At 42.1% G+C, this 17,247-nt stretch overlaps 1 long non-coding RNA gene across 2 annotated transcripts; it reads left to right on the top strand.

Annotated features, from left to right (window-relative positions):
• Positions 1-82: 82 nt before the first annotated feature.
• Positions 83-1,332, top strand: LOC119867442. Of its 2 annotated transcripts, none has more exons than XR_005383550.1 (2): positions 83-200; positions 1,105-1,332. It is a non-coding gene; the product is annotated as an uncharacterized LOC119867442 (long non-coding RNA). The 2 variants fall into 2 exon arrangements; XR_005383549.1 differs by lacking the exon at positions 83-200 and adding an exon at positions 208-434.
• The last annotated feature ends 15,915 nt before the right edge of the window (positions 1,333-17,247 follow it).

Here is a 17,247-nt window from a genome sequence, read left to right as displayed (position 1 = left end):
AATCTACACAAGTCTATCCTAAAAACCACACCCACAGATTATGCAGTAAGCAAAGGTAGCCACTGGAGCTATGTAACATAGCGGCACAGACTGGCCTGTCCAGGCCCTTGCATGGCACTGGAAATTTACAGGAATGTATAGCTATGCTGTTGCCGAGCCGGCTCGAAACTTGTTTTGCTTGAGGCTTCTTCCCTCAGCAGGTATGTTGGGGTAATGGTGAGTGTTGCCAACTGGGACAGGAGGACACCCAGCTCGTGCCCAGTTTTTATTTATCCCAGTGCAGCAGGGCTCCACAGGCTTTTTGATCCTTAATCATGAACCTGGGAGCCCTTCGAGTTTTCTCAAGCAGCCACGCCAAGAAGGCTCTCTGATTCCATTGGCAATAACCAGTCATGATTTATGGACTCTCGGAACCTGGAACATCAGAGCTGGAGGTAACCTTAAAAATCATCATCTTCATTTCGCAGATGATGAACCAGATCAGAGTTGCCTTGCTTTTAAAATGAGGGGAATAGAGTCTATTCATTCATCCTTCCATCCAATGATCTATCAACCAACTCATCTGCTAGATATCCACTTACACTTAGGTGCCCAGCCTGTGCTTGGCTCTGGATATAAAAACATAACTAAGACATGGTCCTTACTCACCATACATACATACACGAATAATTATGATTCAGTGTGAGGTGTTAAAATGCAAGTGTGAACAGAGCATGCTATGAGCACATGCAAGGCTGTGGCTGACCTCTGCCAGGAAGAGTGTGGGGAGACTTTTAAGAAGAGGAGACATTCAAACAAACATTAGAGGAAGGGGAAGAGTTCTACAAACAAAGAGGGAGAAGAGGGGTCAAAGAGAGAGAGCAGCCTGTGTAAATGCCCAGTCTCAGGAGAGTGGGCAACATGCCAAGAGGCCAGTGAGCGTCCCGCAGGACTCGGGAGGAGGCTGCATGGGGTGGGGTGCAGGACATGTGCAATGAACTGGCTAAACATGACTTCAGAAGCCTGTCGTAGAGACCTCAATAGCTGTGCGGAGCACTGGATGACAAGGAGCTTTTGAAAGTTTTCAGATGGAGCAATGTCAGATCAAATTTACATCTTTTTCAGACCTCTTTGGCCACAGTAAGAAGAGATGGAGACGATCACTGAGGGTCTGTTGCAATTGTCCCAGAAGAACAGGACAGCCAGTGAATGTTCAAATCTATAAATCAGATCATGTCAACCCCTTGCTTAGGACTCTTCCCCCACCCGGTTACTCTTCATCACAAATTCCTGTTGTTATTTTTTAAATAGTACTCATTAAGGTATTAAATCATTTATTTGTTTGCATGTGAATTGACTGTCTCCAACTCTAAAATGAGAGCGCTATCAAAAGTCTTTCTCTGAGTCTTTTTCTCAGCCACTTTTTCTCTGAGTCATAGTATCTCCAGGTTCAGAACAGGTCCTGGGACATAACAGGTGCCTACAAAGTTTACAGAATGATTGATGAGACCTTGACCCTTGGAAGTGGTAATGAGGATGGAGAGGAGATGGCCTTTAAAGGCAGAAAAACATCCTCCCTTTCCAGATCCATTATGTACTTAACAAATGGTAAGTAGCTGGTCTTCAGTAGACAGAGGAAGTGCTCAACTGACTGAATTTACTACCCACATCTGAGAACTTTTATGACAGGTGACCCTATTTTTTTCCTCTTGCCCTTGTCACTCCATGTGTTTCCACAAATTATCAGTCTCTGAAATATAACTTCCAGGGATCCTCTACTTTGCACGTCCATGTTCTAGTTCCAGCTCTGCCCCTAAAGTTGTGGGACAGAAGGCTTCTTTCTCAGGGCTTCAATTTCCCTAGTTGTAAAATGAGAGTGTTAGCCAAGGACCCATGAGATGCTTTCTAACTAACATGCTGTGAGTCTCAGATTTCTCGAGCTAGAGCAAGAAGTCCTCTCTGTTTTCATTTTTTTAAGTATACAGTGATTATATCCAAAGTCTCATAAAACACAATAGTTTTTATATTTCTCTGTTGTCCCTTTCAATTTCTACTCATAAGTATTTTTACAGAGTTATAATCAGAGCACATGTACAATTTTGCGTTCCACTCTTATCTTTGAACGTTATTTGTTATATGCCTTTCATGTTGCCACAAAGTCTTCCCATTTATCATTTTAATGGCTACATAATTTTTCATGGAGTTAACATACCATAAATTATTTAACCATTCCTAAATTGTTGGGACTTTGGATTCTTTCCAGCTTTGATATTTTAAAGGGCTTTGAGCACACAAGTTTTTTTTTTTTTTCCTTTTTCAGAGTTATTTTCCTCAGGGTAAATCCCTCAGAGTGGGATTATTAGATGAGTTTATGGTTCTTGAGAAGAATTGCCAAATGGCTCTCCGAAAGGATTTGTTTCAATTTGTATTCAATTTGTGTTTCTCGCACTGAGTGTGCCAGTTTCACAGAAACCTTGCCAGCATGTTTTTAAAAATCAATTTCCTTTATTTTTTCAAGTTGAAGTTGTATGAAATGGGGCTTCTTGATTGTTGCTGTATCAGAATTATCATTAGTCAGGCTAACAGTGTAATACAGCTCTTGGCGAATAGAAGCACTCAAAAACCAGTATTGTTATTATTAGAAAACGAGGGATCTTAGGAGGGCCAAGCGCACTTGTCTTGCCCTTGAACTCAATTTTTTTTCTACCATGGTCTCTAGTTCAGTTTACAACAGAGACATACCCCTTGCCTTCAATGTTCCTCTAATGAAAGTGTCACCAGATATTCTCTATTTCAAGTTGTTCATGGTTTCCTAGACTTAAAAGTCATGGACCAAGCTCCCTCCCTTATGGATTCTCCCCTTCCTTAAATTTTTTATCAAGAGATGGTCCTCACTAGACATGGGATGCTGACTACCTTTCCTAAAGCTGCTGCTGCTTATGTTCATCTGAAGTCATTCTCCACTCAGGTAGCTCGTCTTATTCTTTGTCTACTCCAAGGTAGCCTGTTGACTATTTGAAGATGGCAATGAATTCTCCAGTGTGTATTTTCTTCTCCAAGTTCGATATTATGTTTTTTAAGCTATCCCTTATCTTATTCAAAATTTCACAGTCCTCATTGCTTTCCTCTGAGTTCTAGTTTGTAAAGTTTTCCCTTGAAATGTTGGATTGATTCATTTATTAAAACGTACTGAGTATCTTCCAGAAGATGAGTAAGGCCAAGTTCCTGCTCTCATTATGCCCAGAATCCAGTGGGTCAGAGAGGAGCATAGGCCTCTCAGGTCCACATCTTAGAGAGCTCTCAGGCAGCATGCTGGTGGGTAGGTCAGGTGATGACACCCTCAGGAAAATCTGATGACCTTTGGTACAACCAACCCTATGCACACTTCATTGGTGAAATGGTGACTGTCCTACCAAGCGAAACTACCATAAAATATTTGGTAGAAATGTCAAAGCATCCCTGAGCCTGAATTTCTGAGATTTAGATCATGAGAAGTGTTCTAAGGACTGAGCAGAGCGGACCCAGGACCACACCTATGATGGTGGCTAAAACACTCAGGCAAATGTGCTATTGAGACTGCTAGCTATTCAAGGAGCTGATAGAAGTCTAAGGAAAGTCAATTTCTTAAGTAGGAGGAAAGGGAGCCTACCATTAACCAGCAAGAAACTGAACGGAGAAAAGTCTGGTCCTGGTCTGCCATTGTTGGGTGACCTTGATTATGTCACTTAACTTCTCTGAAACTCAGTTTCTTCATGTGTAGAAATGGGTAGGGTTAGACTATTTATCTGATTTGTAATGTCCTTTCCAACTCTGATGACTTATGATGCACAGAACAGCAGATCTTGATTTGTCTCTCTCAATGACTTTTCCCATCATCCCTCACCCGTCCCAGAAAAGCACAGAAAAGGTGACCTCATCGGTCACTGGGCAGATGTCAGAGAATCCATTGGGATTCCATGACCTCTGTAGCTACTATAGTGATCATGTCCAGTTGCAGCTAAAAATCTGTTGCTGGCAAGGCTTGTACCCAGTTTACCAAGCCTGCTGCCATAGCTGCTGCCTCTCACTTCCTCTCATTAAGGCAAACTACCATCTTATTTTGTTTTGTTTTCCCCGCATGTTTTGAGTTTGCTGCTTCCCAGCTCTTGTTATTAGAACAGACGTAATTAATAACTCCTGGCACACAGAGCAGCCAGATTGGACAATCTGCCTTTTGCTTTCTTGAACTGTCTTCTGAGCAATCTGCAACCCTGAATTTATAGCCTGGGCCCCATACAATGGATTGTTTTGTAATCCCCAGAAAGAATCAGGAATTTACCACATTGCCAGCTTGAAAAAATAACATTCTCTTTGTAGTTCATGGTAGAAGTTTCATCCAGACTCTCCAGTTTACAACTTGAAAGCAATATGTGGTCTCATCCTGACTTAAACCCCTCTTGAGAATACAAGTCTATGAACTTCTTTGGTACCATTCTAGAATTTTCCATTCTGGATCATTGAGAGTTGACTCTTCAGGTCTTACCAACTCAACTTCTGCGGCAGCTGAGACCCATTTCTTTAGCGGAGATTAAAAACAAAGACACATCAATCTCCTACTTTTCTTGTGATTGGAGAAAATTGTTAAGGACCTTAACAACGTCCTCTAATTTTACCCTAAGCAGTCACAACTCCTTGGCCTTTTTCACCTCAGGAAACACCCCAAAACATCAGAGATTTCTAATCCTGTCATTTGATCTGTCCATGTTTGTTTAAATTGATAGAACCTAAATTGGACAAATGTGACTATTTAATAGTATTCACTGAGCTATTACTTTTTTTTTTTCTTGGTCCTATGGGAGCCATAAGTTTGAATAAAATAAGATTTCTGCTCTCAAGTATCTTATATTTTATAATCATAATAATTATGATTCAGGGCTGAGTTCTATCCAGGTATACCAGTAGTATAAACTTATCTGTACATTGACTTTCTTGGGGAGCTTAAGAAGCTGTATTCTATCCCCTCAGAGGTGAGAGTCTGATTTAATTCTTTTGGGATAAGTCTTGGGCTTCAGAAGTCTTAAAAAGATTCCCAGGTGATTTTATTTATTTATTTATTTATTTATTTATAAGATTTATTTATTTATGATAGACATAGAGAGAGAAAGAGAGGGAGAGACACAGGAGGAGGGAGAAGCAGGCCCACGCCGGAAGCCTGATGTGGGACTCGATCCCGGGACTCCAGGATCGCGCCCTGGGCCAAAGGCAGACGCTAAACCGCTGAGCCACCCAGGGATCCCCCCCAGGTGATTTTAAAGGACAAGCCATATTAGAATGTCCCAAAGGACTGGGAGACACATACACATAAATAAACAAATAAAAACATTTTAATAGAGAAGTTGAGAACTCTTTCATGGAAAAATTTAGAATAAAATTCTATTGGATGTTCAGTTTAACCATGAAGATTAAATCACTGGCTTTGGGGTTATATGAATTGGAATTTAAACCTCAGTTCAATATTTTAGTGGCTGTATGTTCTTGGGTAAGTTATCTACTGGTTTTGAGGAATAGCCTGAGCTATAGCACACAGAATCCGGTGGAACGTAGGGAGCATGAAAGAAGTAGTGCCAGGAAAGGGGGGCAGTGGGTGAAAAGCATAATTTTTCCTGTAGAGAGAAGTTAGGAATTTACAAGAGGGTAGTCTCAGAAAGGACAGAAAGGAGGTGGTAGTTAAAGTGGATGTTATAGAGTATAGACTTTTCCTAATGTCCAAAATATTTCTCCTCTCCATCTAGCTCTCCTTACCCAGGTCAACTGAGTTCCCATTAGGTTCTAGAATACAGATAAAGAGGCTACAGCTAAAGAGCCAGACCAGAGTCATCCTCTAGCAACTGATTTTCATGAGCAGAGTGTGTATAGTAGCCACTTCGTCAGCTGCTTCCTATGCTGTTATCAGTTCTTTAGACATTCCCAATGAGAACAAAGGAAAGTATGAGAAAAATTCATACCAAATACTTAAGGAAAAGTTGACAGAATTAGGAACTGAGAATGGAGAAGGCAGAGAATAAAATACCTGGACTCTGAATAAACCCAGATCCGGCCAGGTTAGCACTGTTTTTTATAGTTCCACTATAAGGTTTACTGAAGTAACAAGTAGTTATCACAGAGAACGGCAGTTCTCTCATGACAGAACTGAAAGGAAATAAGCCTGAACTTCCAAATGAAGAATGAGTGTTGTCAGAATATACCAAAGAATCTCAACAAGAACATCACATGAATTGCAAATGTGCAGATGAGGAAGCTGTAGACATTTTGAGAAGAGAGTCAAGTCATAAAATGTAGGGGTTAGTAAGGGCTTTGGAGCTCACCCTTCTGTGGGTGCAGACAAGGAGATGGGCACCCAGATCAGTAATGTGGTTTGTATCGGATCACATAGTAAAATAACTGCTGAGGAGAGAAGGGAAATTAGGTCTTTTGTCTCTTAGAGCTGCTCATTTGCTGTAAGGAAAAGAAAAAGTCTTTTTTTGTTTTTCAATGAGGAGGGACCAGACTTTTCTTGAGTGACAGGTTATGTCGCAACTGCTGAAACTTGTCGCACACCTATGTCATGGCCTCAGGATTCTGTGTGCATATTGCAAATCAACCTGATTTCTTGAGTACAACTTACTCTATCACCATACTTTGCTTTGCCTCATTTTCATTGTCTTTTTTTTTCTTGCATTAATTTCACTTTGTTCTATTAGAAGCCTCCATACAAATGGTCTTGATTCCTTTGTGGAACAGGTAGGGTAAAAAGGTAAGTAGCTTCACTCCACTTGTACCATGCTCAGAGCATAGAAGAGAACCAATATTTACTGATATCCACTACCGGCTTCTACATTTCTTTCAATTCTCTCAATATCACCATAAGGTATGCACTATTTTTATTTTTATTTTACCTGGGGAATCTGAGTCTCTTAGAATCGAAGAAATTGCCTGAATCTCACAACTGGCAAGTGGGAAGGATGAGGTTAAATCCAGGTCTGACTGACCCCCAATGCTCATGTTCCTTCCCCTACATTGGGTGGCTCTCTGGAGATATTTATTGCCCTGGAGCGGGAAAGCTGCCCGTGGTCTGCTGAATGGCCTGAGTGTGCTGTTTTCCCACAATGCTTTGCTACTTTATTCTTTAGAAGTGCCTAATTATTTCACTCAGCAAGACCTCAAATCTTACTCCAAACAACTGGCTTCCAAAGAATTGGCTATTTTCCCTGCTTTTAATGTTGGGGAAAGAAACCCAACCAGCTATTTTTCTTTTTTACTCCATGACATTACAAGAACAAAAATAATCATATTAAGATGTCAAAAATAAATTTTAAATGTGCAAATGTGGGAGAAAGACACCTCCTGTCTGGGAGAATCCAAAAAACTTGAAATAGACTCATGTGTGTTCTTTGTGTGAAATGCAGTGGCCACAATTCAAATTAAGATGTTAACAGGACATTAATAAGAATGAACTGGGGATAAACACAGGGTTGCGAAAGAAGTTCATGAAGTCATTTAAGTGAGAAGCACACTGTGTGATTGGAAATCTGCACTTACCCTGTCCCTATTATCAGTGTTGGTTGGCCTCACAGAGACTGGCCCTCTTCTTGTCACTGCTTCTTCTGAGTAGACTGGAGTAAGTTCTCTGAGCCCAAATCTGAGCCAGATTCTCCAGGAGAGCAAAGGCAGTAGTTTGTGCCTTTAAGGGTCTCCCGTATGGTTTATGACTTTGACTTTGGGTGCAGTGAAAAAGCTCATACCCAAGAGATGATTAGATTCCTTCTTTCTAGGCAAGGTAGTTTCAGGGCTGAATGCAGATCATTGTATATCTGAACTACTATAAAGCCTTGCAGTGATAGTGCTTGAAGGAACCTCACACATGCCCATTTAAATCTTCATCTCATACAAGAGTTTCCAAGGAGACCTTAGAAAAGGCAAGGGCTGACCTAGGGCAGTTTAGCTAGTTCACAGTAATAATCATTGCCATTCAGGCAATTTGTTAAGTACCAGACGCTGTACCAAACACTCCACATTCAACTTCTTATATAATTCTTGGCAATGTTTTGAGGTAGTGGTGATCCTCATTTGGAGATGAAAATACTAAGACACAGAGTTGGAAGTTGCTTGCCTGAGATCACATAGCTAGTGATTTGTAGAGGTGAGACTTGAATGCCAGTACCTTTGACTTCAAAGTCCATCTTCATTTTGATTGGGACTGGCATCCAGAACTAAGTTCACTTCAGTGTAATGCTTTCTTTAGCGTAGGGAACCTTTGAGTGTATTCAATGATTTATTTGATATATAATTGTCTAGGGGCCCACTATGAGCAGATCTTGAGCTAGATCTTAATGGTATAAAAAATTAGTAAGTGCAGGTTCCTAACCTCTTGTATCTTAAATTATAATAGAGTGATTGACACCTGAAAAGAAAAAATTACAGTAGAGTGTGGTCAGTGGTATTACAGAGATATAAACAAGTGCAGTGGGAGATCAGGACAGAGCAAAAAGTTCTGTCTGGAAGAAGTAAGGGGTGACCTCACAGATCTAAATGTGCTAAAATGTGTGCTGGGTCATGAAATATGACTGAGTTTTCCAATCAGAGAAAGGAAAAAGTATAATCCAGAAAAGGAGAATGGCATGAGCAAAAACCCCAAATTGTGAAAGATGTCAGTATGTTGGAGTAACAAGTTCAGGGTGACCATGTAGGATGAGGAAGCAGGAGATGAAGATTGGGATCAGACAGTGAAGGTTATCACATGCCCCCATTGAGGAATTTGTCTCAATTCTACAGGTGGTAGATCATCAGGAGGGATTCCTAAGCGAGAGCATATCTTGGTTAGATTTGTTTTCGAAAAAGGAAACCCAAGGAGACATGGAGGACAGAGAGCGGATGTTGCTATGGTCCTGCTGGAAGCTAAGGAGAGCTGGATCATTGTGAATGGAGAAGCTGGGAGAGGAGTATCAGTGTCTGAGGATAAGCTCCTAGGATAACTGCATGTGGAGGGTGAAGCAAGGAAGTGTGTGAGGATGCCCTGGTGATTTCCAGCTTTAGAGGCAGAGAGGATGCAAATGCTATCAATGGAGCTGAACACAAAAAACATGGACCAGGCTTAGCCATTCTAGAGTGAGAGGTTGGAGAGGTGAATTCCTTTTGGATATGCTAGTTTAAACGTTGGCAAAAACATCCCATTGGAGATGTAAGGTGTATTTGGGAAGACAAATGTAGTGGCAAGAAGTAGGGGCTAGAGATAGAGATTCAGGAGACTTTAGAATATCAATGGTACCTAAAACTCTAGAACCAAGTGAGTCCCCAGGGAACTCTGTGGGGGCGGTAGGATAGATGAAGACCCAAGATAGCCCATGGGTACTCTACAGGCCCTTCTCAGACCCTGAGTCCCATAGGCAGCCAGAGTTCCCTTCAGGCAGGTTCTTACTGGTCACTCTGGCTTCCTTGAATGGGATGTGGACAAATCGGTCATTCCATGCTTGCTTCTCTATTAATTTACAACTTTTTCAAATAATTTTCTAAAATTATTAACCCAATAACTGTTGGTTGAAAGTATAGGGCAAGGAAGGGGGGTTGGATGGAGTGATGAGTCAGATAGAATCTCTGTCTTCAAGGAGTTTCTGTCTAATATTAAGGGAATCTAAACAGTAAATTAAACAGTAAGTGTGAAAGTGTTTAGCAGGGTGTGAAATTCAATAGGTGAGAGATTTTCATTTAAAAAAATGATATACGTAAGTATCTGAGAAAAGGGATAGTGATGGTTCTCAGGAAGTGGAGATTTCTAGATTTTGCTGGAGGCATGAGGGAAGGTTTCTTGGAAGAGGTGGTATCTAGGCAGGAAGTATAAGTAGCATTAGGGCAGGCAGAGGTGTTTGTTGGTGACAGGGACACATTTCAGGTGGGGAGAACTTGTCTGGGAAGCAACTGTGTTTACAGGTGGAACCAGATGTTAAGAGACTCTGACAGCTTAGTGCCTCTTGCCCAGTAGCAATGGAGTGCAAGAACTGAGATTCCCTTTAAACGCCCGACTGCCGGGGCTAGGCAACCATAAGCAGGACTAGCTCCTAAGGAGGGTCAGATGGCTCTGCATGTCCTTCCCTGCCCCCATCCTGACTCATTGTGGGACCAAGCTGTTTTAGTGCTTCATTTCCCTTGGTCAAACCAGGATGATTTGAATGCACCTGCCTCTCTTCCGCTCCCCCCCACCACCGCCACAGCTTGGTGAGGGTGGCCGTTGTGAGGAGCAGGGAGTGCTTCCTAATTGTGGTCCTGCGGCCCAGGCCCCACGTGAAGGCTCTTGGCGGTCTCACTCAAATGAGGTGGGGGCCCGGCTGACTGCTCAGCCACCCTTGGAGGATGCCTTGGTTATTCCTTCTCAATAGTCCCCTGTCCGGTTTTGAAGCTGTAAATTTTAGAAGCTGGTTGCTGCTCTTCAAAAAAGGTGAAGGGAGGACAGAATGAGGAGAAATGGAGCTCCACCTGCCAGAGATGGGCAGAGCTAGGCAGCAGCTCTGCTCTCATTCTCCTCTCCCTACCAATGACCTCCTAACCCCTCCTTCCCATCAAATTAGATATATTTGAAATGCAGAGCAAATGGCCTCATCAAAACGAGGAAGAAAGACAGGAGAAAAAAAGCAAAAATCAGTAAAAGCTATCAAATATTACCATGCACCTGGAAGGGTCAAGTCCTTTCTCACAAAGTGGATTTTTCTGGGAACTCCTGCTCTGTAGAGCAAGGGACGACCTTGTTTATCCATCAAGGTGTGAGAATTTGGCTTATCCATTTGGGACTCTGCTCCCACTAGCTACACCTGCACAGTGGCTAAGAAACCACAGAACCCTGAGATGTGTTATTATGACACTATCCCCAGGGACTATGAGACAGTTGGGGTCAGTGTTTTAAACACAGCAATTAGTGGTGTTGAGCTGTTTGAATTCCCTTGGTCTCCAGGGCAGATGATGATGATGATGATGATGATGATGATGATGATGATAGTGACGATAATAATGCCACCAATAACTTTCTGTAGTAGTGAGTCATACTGCTACAAAGCACTTTCACATTTATTGACTCATTTTCTCTCAAGAACACACTGGAGATCCCAGTCACCTTTATAGTATCCCCAAAAGATAAACTACCACCTCTAGTAAAGTGGACTTAAGCATAGACTCATTATTTAGAGCTGCACATGATGAAACTTTTGAGATTTGCATTATGGTCTTGCCCTTTCCAGCTGAGTGACCTTGGACAAATCACTTCACCCCTTCTAACCTTAGCTTCTTCATATGTAAAATATGTTAATAATAACTGTCTCAGAGGGTTATTGTAGGGATTTAAATGACTTCATGTAAATAAAAAAGGACATTATAAACTCTAAAGCATTATGCAAATATTAATTACCATCTATACAACGGTGAACTATTTGCAAAAATGAATGTAAATATAGTTTTGAGATGGCGGGTATGATGTGCCTGAAAGAGCACTTTAATTGGAATAGAAGATATGTGTTCTATTTTGGCCCCTACACATCAGGTGGCAGCAAGGAGTGTGGCTTTCAGACAGGCAAACACGGCCATGCAAGTGATGCATTTACCAGTAAAAGAAACGGCTGCCACCATCCACCTGTCACCTTGTCACCTGCAGTGGGCTGAAGAATGGCTCTGGAGATGCCCATATCCTACTCCCAGGAACCTGTGAAATTGTTGCCTTACATGGTAAAGAGACTGTAGATATGATTAGGGCTCTTGAGATGGGAATATTATCTGCTTGCGACCAATGTGATCACAAAGGTCTTTGTAAGAGGGATGTGGGAGAAGCAGAGCCAGAGAGATGGCTATGTGACAGTGGAAGCAGAGATTGGAGTGATGCTCTTTGAAGAAGGGGAAGGAGCCACAAGTGAACACAAGTGGCCTCTAGAAGCTGAAAGAGGCAAGGAAAAAAATTCTCCTTTAGAGCCCCCATAAGAACCACCCTCCACCCCCCAAGAGCTTGATTTTAAAGCCCAGAATAATGAACTTTGGACTTCTGGTTTCTAGAACTGTCAGAGAATAGCTTTATGTTACATTCAGTCATCCAGTTTGTGATAATTTATTACAGCAGCAACAGGAAACTCACACACCTCCTCTACCTGGAGCTCCCCAGTCCTGTGTACTCCCCACTCCCAGTCTATTTTCTTCCTCCTAATTTACATGTAACTTCTCTGTAGGCTAGTGGTCTGTGCCCAAGTCTTCTTCCACCTGCTCCCCTCCTTTTGAAGGCCAACACGGTGCTCATGCATTACTGGGATTTATAACTGATGACCTCATTGGCTCCATGCCTTGAGTTGACCAGAGGTCTTCCTGAGGCACTCCAGCTCAGGATATACAGCTTGACTTTGGATGAATCACTTAAACCCCAGACTTTCTATTCCCTCATCTGTCATTAGGGATAAAATTTCTTTCCATGCATACCTCACAGAGTGGTTGGGACATTCAAGAAAAATGACAGCAATGAAGGCTCTTGGCCACCTGTAGAATGTTCTACAAGTGTGAACTCCTATTACCATCACCAGTATTATTTCAGAAACATAGAATTTTCCAGTTTAATCCCTTCTTCATTCAACAGGTATATGTGGCAAGTGACAGACACTAACTCTAGACAAGGCAAAAAAAGTTTTGTATGGAGACTATCCAATTGGGCATTGGATTTTTGGATATTTGGAGTATCTATGAACTTGCAGTTTCAATATGGACCTAAAAATATTTTTGAAAATAGATGTTGTGAGGACGTTAATAGTTGTTCAGTAATATTGCCCATTTGGAGATAGTGAAGTGGGAAAAATTTCACTTGCTTTTCTCTTTGTGGAACTAAAAATAGAAATGACACTTTACTAATCAGTAACAGGGTCATCTGAACACAGGAGCTCTTAAAACATCTTTCAGCCACAAGATTGCCGAGAGCAGAGGAGCTCTGCATTACTGCAAACCCATGCTTGCAGCATCTTACCACTGAAAAATGGAAACCCCCACTAGTTACAGGCTCTTTCTCATACATTAAAACCACAATTTACCTAAAACTTGCCCTCGACCCTCAGCATGGTTTATGCACCATGACCTCACTAACCTTCTCTGACTTGATTAAGATCAGAAAAAAAATCAAGCAACAGTCTGGTAAATTTGGTCAAAAGAGCAGAGAATATTAGAATGCAGGGGCTAAGGAGCTGGAGGAAGGGAAAAAACATTTATCATCCACTTAGTCTAAGATGCAAGACTACACTTTCCCATACATACTATCCAATTTAATTTTCAGTACTTTTTATATAGCTGCTTTTCCCATTTTACAGATATGGAAGCTGGGGCTCATCTGCGTTCTCATCAGAGTAGAGTGTGGTAGTTGGCTTTCCAGACGATTTCTCGTTCATCCCACTATAAAGGAAGGAAAATGAGAGGAACTGATTGCTCTGAAATCATACATTTGCTTAGTGCACCTATAACTTCTGCAATTTAGGTTCAGTACATAACTGGTCTGGACTCTCCCCTTTGAAGTTACTCCAGAACTCTCCAAGCCCCAGAGAACTGAATAGCACTCCAGGGCCTTCTTCCTTGGACCCTTGATTTGGTACTTCTCAGGTGTATACCTGAAGTTTTGAGTATATTGAGACCTGTGACTTGCCCATGGGAAGCTGGAATCCTTTCCTTGACTCTTTGCCAGGTTCTGCTTTATGATGATCAGCACCCACTGGGAGTGGTGAACAGATCTTTTGCAAAGTTGTTGCCTGTGCCCAGTGCAAGGAGTTAAACAAGTGTTGGCTTTGAAGCCACAATCCTGGAGGCTAAGACCCATTGGAGATTAAGACTACAGACTTTGCTTGATCTTACTATACAATTGTGGGCAAACCAGGAGTGGGACTAGAGAACCTTCCAGGGCTGGATTTCTCACTTCCAGGAGATCCGTTTAATGGAGTTGAACTAAATCCCAGATAGATGAAGGTAATGAAGGAAGGAAGCTCTGAATGAATTTGGGCTTTGACTGTCTGAAATCTAAACTCTTGTTCACAGGTGGAGATTTCAAAACAATCCAACCCTCCTTCCCAAGAGGATCTATCTCATGTTCCTTTGAGAGTGATGATTTAAGGAGACACCTTGAAGCTATGAAAGACTCAGTCTATACCAAACTGAGAGAGCTAAAGATGAAGAGAGGATGGTTAGGGGCATCAGGCAAAAAATGGGGCAGAGTCTTAGGGAAACAAAATAGGATATGACTGGAGAAGAAACCAATACAGCTAGAAACCCTGACACTACATAAGACCAGGGTCAGGTTTTGAAACACAGATCTGGACTCTGCTTCCAACTGGACCAGCTGCTCCTGAGACCCATGTAAGTCATTCAGCCTCTCTGAATATCATTTTCTTTAACTGAACTGGAGGGATAATGACATCTTCCCAGTGACCTCACAAAGTGTAAAGATTAGAGTGAGGCAGTATATGTGGACATTCTCAGGAAAATGTAGAGTGTTGTAGAATGTAATAAAAATAATTATCTGTGAAGCCCTCAGATTATCCTCATGGGCAACAATTCTTATTCCCCTTTTCCCACTGAGGGAATCCAGGTGTGAGATGTCATGAGATGTCCTAAGAGCATTCGTGTGGCAGATGATGGAGCCAAAATGCATTACTATTAACAAAGAGCAGATGAAAGGAGCATGACTGAGTGTTTTTCCTGATAATAACAATGCCCTGGCAGGTGTCTATGCTGCTGTAATCAGATTGGGCAGCAGGATGGAGAAAAGGGTGTGTTCCAGGTACTTGGATTGCAAAAAAAACAGCCCAAAACATAGTGGTTTAAACTGTAGTTTAGGAGTTTAAGAGGGCTGGGCCAAGTCTCTCTGGCTCAGTGGCTTAGTTGCCATGGTTGCAGACAGTGGCTGAAGCTGGAAGAGTTGAGAGGGGGGTACTGGAGCAGTTGGGAGCAGGCCAGGGATTTCTCAGGGCTCCTTCCTATCATCCCTCTGTGTGGCTCACATTGGACTTCCTCACAGCATGGCAGCCTCAGGGCAGCTGGACTGCTTACACGGCAGCTCAGGACTCCATGCGAGCAAAGAGAAATTGGTTTTATCACTTGTTATCATGTGGCTTCAAAAATCATTCAACATGACTTACACTGTATTGAAGTGATTATAAGCAAGTCACAACCCCACCCAGATTCAGAAGGAGACTCAGACCCGACAATGTGATAGGAGGAATGACAAGTTTCTGGAAGAGTAGGTGGTATGGGAGAGATTGTTGCAGCCATCTTCAGAATATGCAGTCTGCCAAAGAAGGGAAGACTGCAACACTGTCGGAAGGAAGATCTCAAACCCTGGGAAGGGAGGGGGCATTATTCCTGCAGCAAGGCTGTTCATTCTCTGGTTGACACTCAAGTTCCTCATAAAGACAGCCTGAAAAAATACTAGCAAAGTCCTAGAACCTAACGAAGGATGGGGGCATACTAAGGAAGACCTGAAATTACAGCTGGGTAGGTTGATCAGTTTGCCAAAAAGCTAACAGAGAAGATGTTTATGGAAGTGAACAGAATGCATTCTTTACAAATTGCCAGATTATATCTTATAGACTCATCTTCTTGTTTGAAAACTTTTACAAGCTCAGGTTTTCTATATGGCTCAGTTATCTTGGAAGATCTCTCCCCCACCCCCCACCTGGCTTAGCCAAATGTTGGTAGATTCTGGATAAAAACCAAAGACCCTTTCCATTTCAATTATCCCTCCATCAAGCTATTTATAAAAAAGAAATGTTAATTTATCTATCAGGTTGCTCTTTATTTTAGTTATTTTTAACTGATATTTACCTTGTATAAAGTACTGGGATATCTCCTGGGGCTAAAAATCATGAGGAGACATCCGGCCCTCAACGCTGAAGAGCCGCTAATTCAGCAGAGTGGGGGTGAATGAGAGGAGGGGGAGCCAAGAGTGGCCTGGGAATGGGCCCAGGGTTGAAGGTCCTGTGTGAGAGATTATGTTTATATGACCTTGTTTAAACCCTGTTCCAAGTATATACTTACTGATGAAAATCTTTCTTGGGTCTTCTGAGGAATTAAAGAAACGATGTGTATGAAGTACTTAGCATGTGGTGGGTATTCAGAAGAGTACGCGCTATTGTTATCAGGCTGTGTTTTATTATAATTTAATACCAACATTAAAGTATGAATAATGATTTCCTGTTTACGAATCACTTTGATATTTTTCAACTCATTTAATTATCCTAACAGTCCTGTAATTTTGGCAACGTAGCTATGCCCCTTCAATTTTACAGATTAAGACATTGGTATTCAAGGAGCTCCAGTGACTCAGCCGGGGTATCTTCACTCGTAAGTGGCAGAGCTGCGATTTGGAACCTGGTTAGCCCCCCAAAGATTCCCCTTTCCAACCTACTATGTGGTTTCCTAAATTGTCATGTGAGCTTGTGCAAGCATTCCATGTCCTGTCCCCTGGCCTGGCCTTCAATTTCTGCATCTGCAAAGTGAGAAGAATTAAATCATGCTAAGGTCCCATCCAGGTCCCAATGTCTCTGATCAAAAGCGTATGTTCAGGGATGGTCCCTGCTTGCTGCCGAGCTCTCTCATTGGAGCCCAGACTTGGAGGGGCTGGAGTCTGGAGCTGCGCCCAAATCACAGGCCTGGCTTGGCGTCCATCACTGTATCTGACTGCCAAAAGGACAGAATTCTCTAGAGGCCCCAAGTCCAATCTGGCCAACTTCTGATGGCCTTAAGTTATCCTCTGACCTCAAACTTCTGGTTATCTGAAGCTTATTTTTTTAAAAAAGACTTAGGAAGAGGCATGATATCTCTCTGGAGACCTGCTTCCTTTCTTAGTTTCATTGTGTCCCTCCAACAACAAGAACTGGAGTCGGGGAGACGGGCAATCTGTATGTAATTTTTGCTTCTGCTACTGCCTCTCCTGTGACCTTGAGTAAGTCACATCAAAAGCAGGATTATCAATTAGAGTTCTCCTGGCTTGAGGATTTGCTAAGACTTGTGGCTTCCTCTTGAGGAAGAAGTGGGAGACCTAGGTTACATATGTCTTTAAGATAAGAAAGCTATCGGATTTTCTAATTATCACGTCTGATATTCAGAGCTGGCCCACTTCAATTGCCCTTTTTAAAAAGCTTTTCTAATGTATTGCAAAGGAGATAGGTGAGGAAAATGTTTTCTGTTTCAGGCCCCAAGAGCAGTTGTAAGTCTCAAAGGTAATGTAAGTCTTAAAGCATGATTCTTTTTCCTTCTGCCTAC

Source organism: Canis lupus, chromosome 34 (assembly GCF_011100685.1).
Source record: "Canis lupus familiaris isolate Mischka breed German Shepherd chromosome 34, alternate assembly UU_Cfam_GSD_1.0, whole genome shotgun sequence".
Classification (NCBI taxonomy): Eukaryota; Metazoa; Chordata; class Mammalia; order Carnivora; family Canidae; genus Canis; species Canis lupus.
The sequence above is the reverse complement of the archived record's forward strand: the minus strand, read 5'-3'. Positions and strand labels throughout refer to the sequence as shown.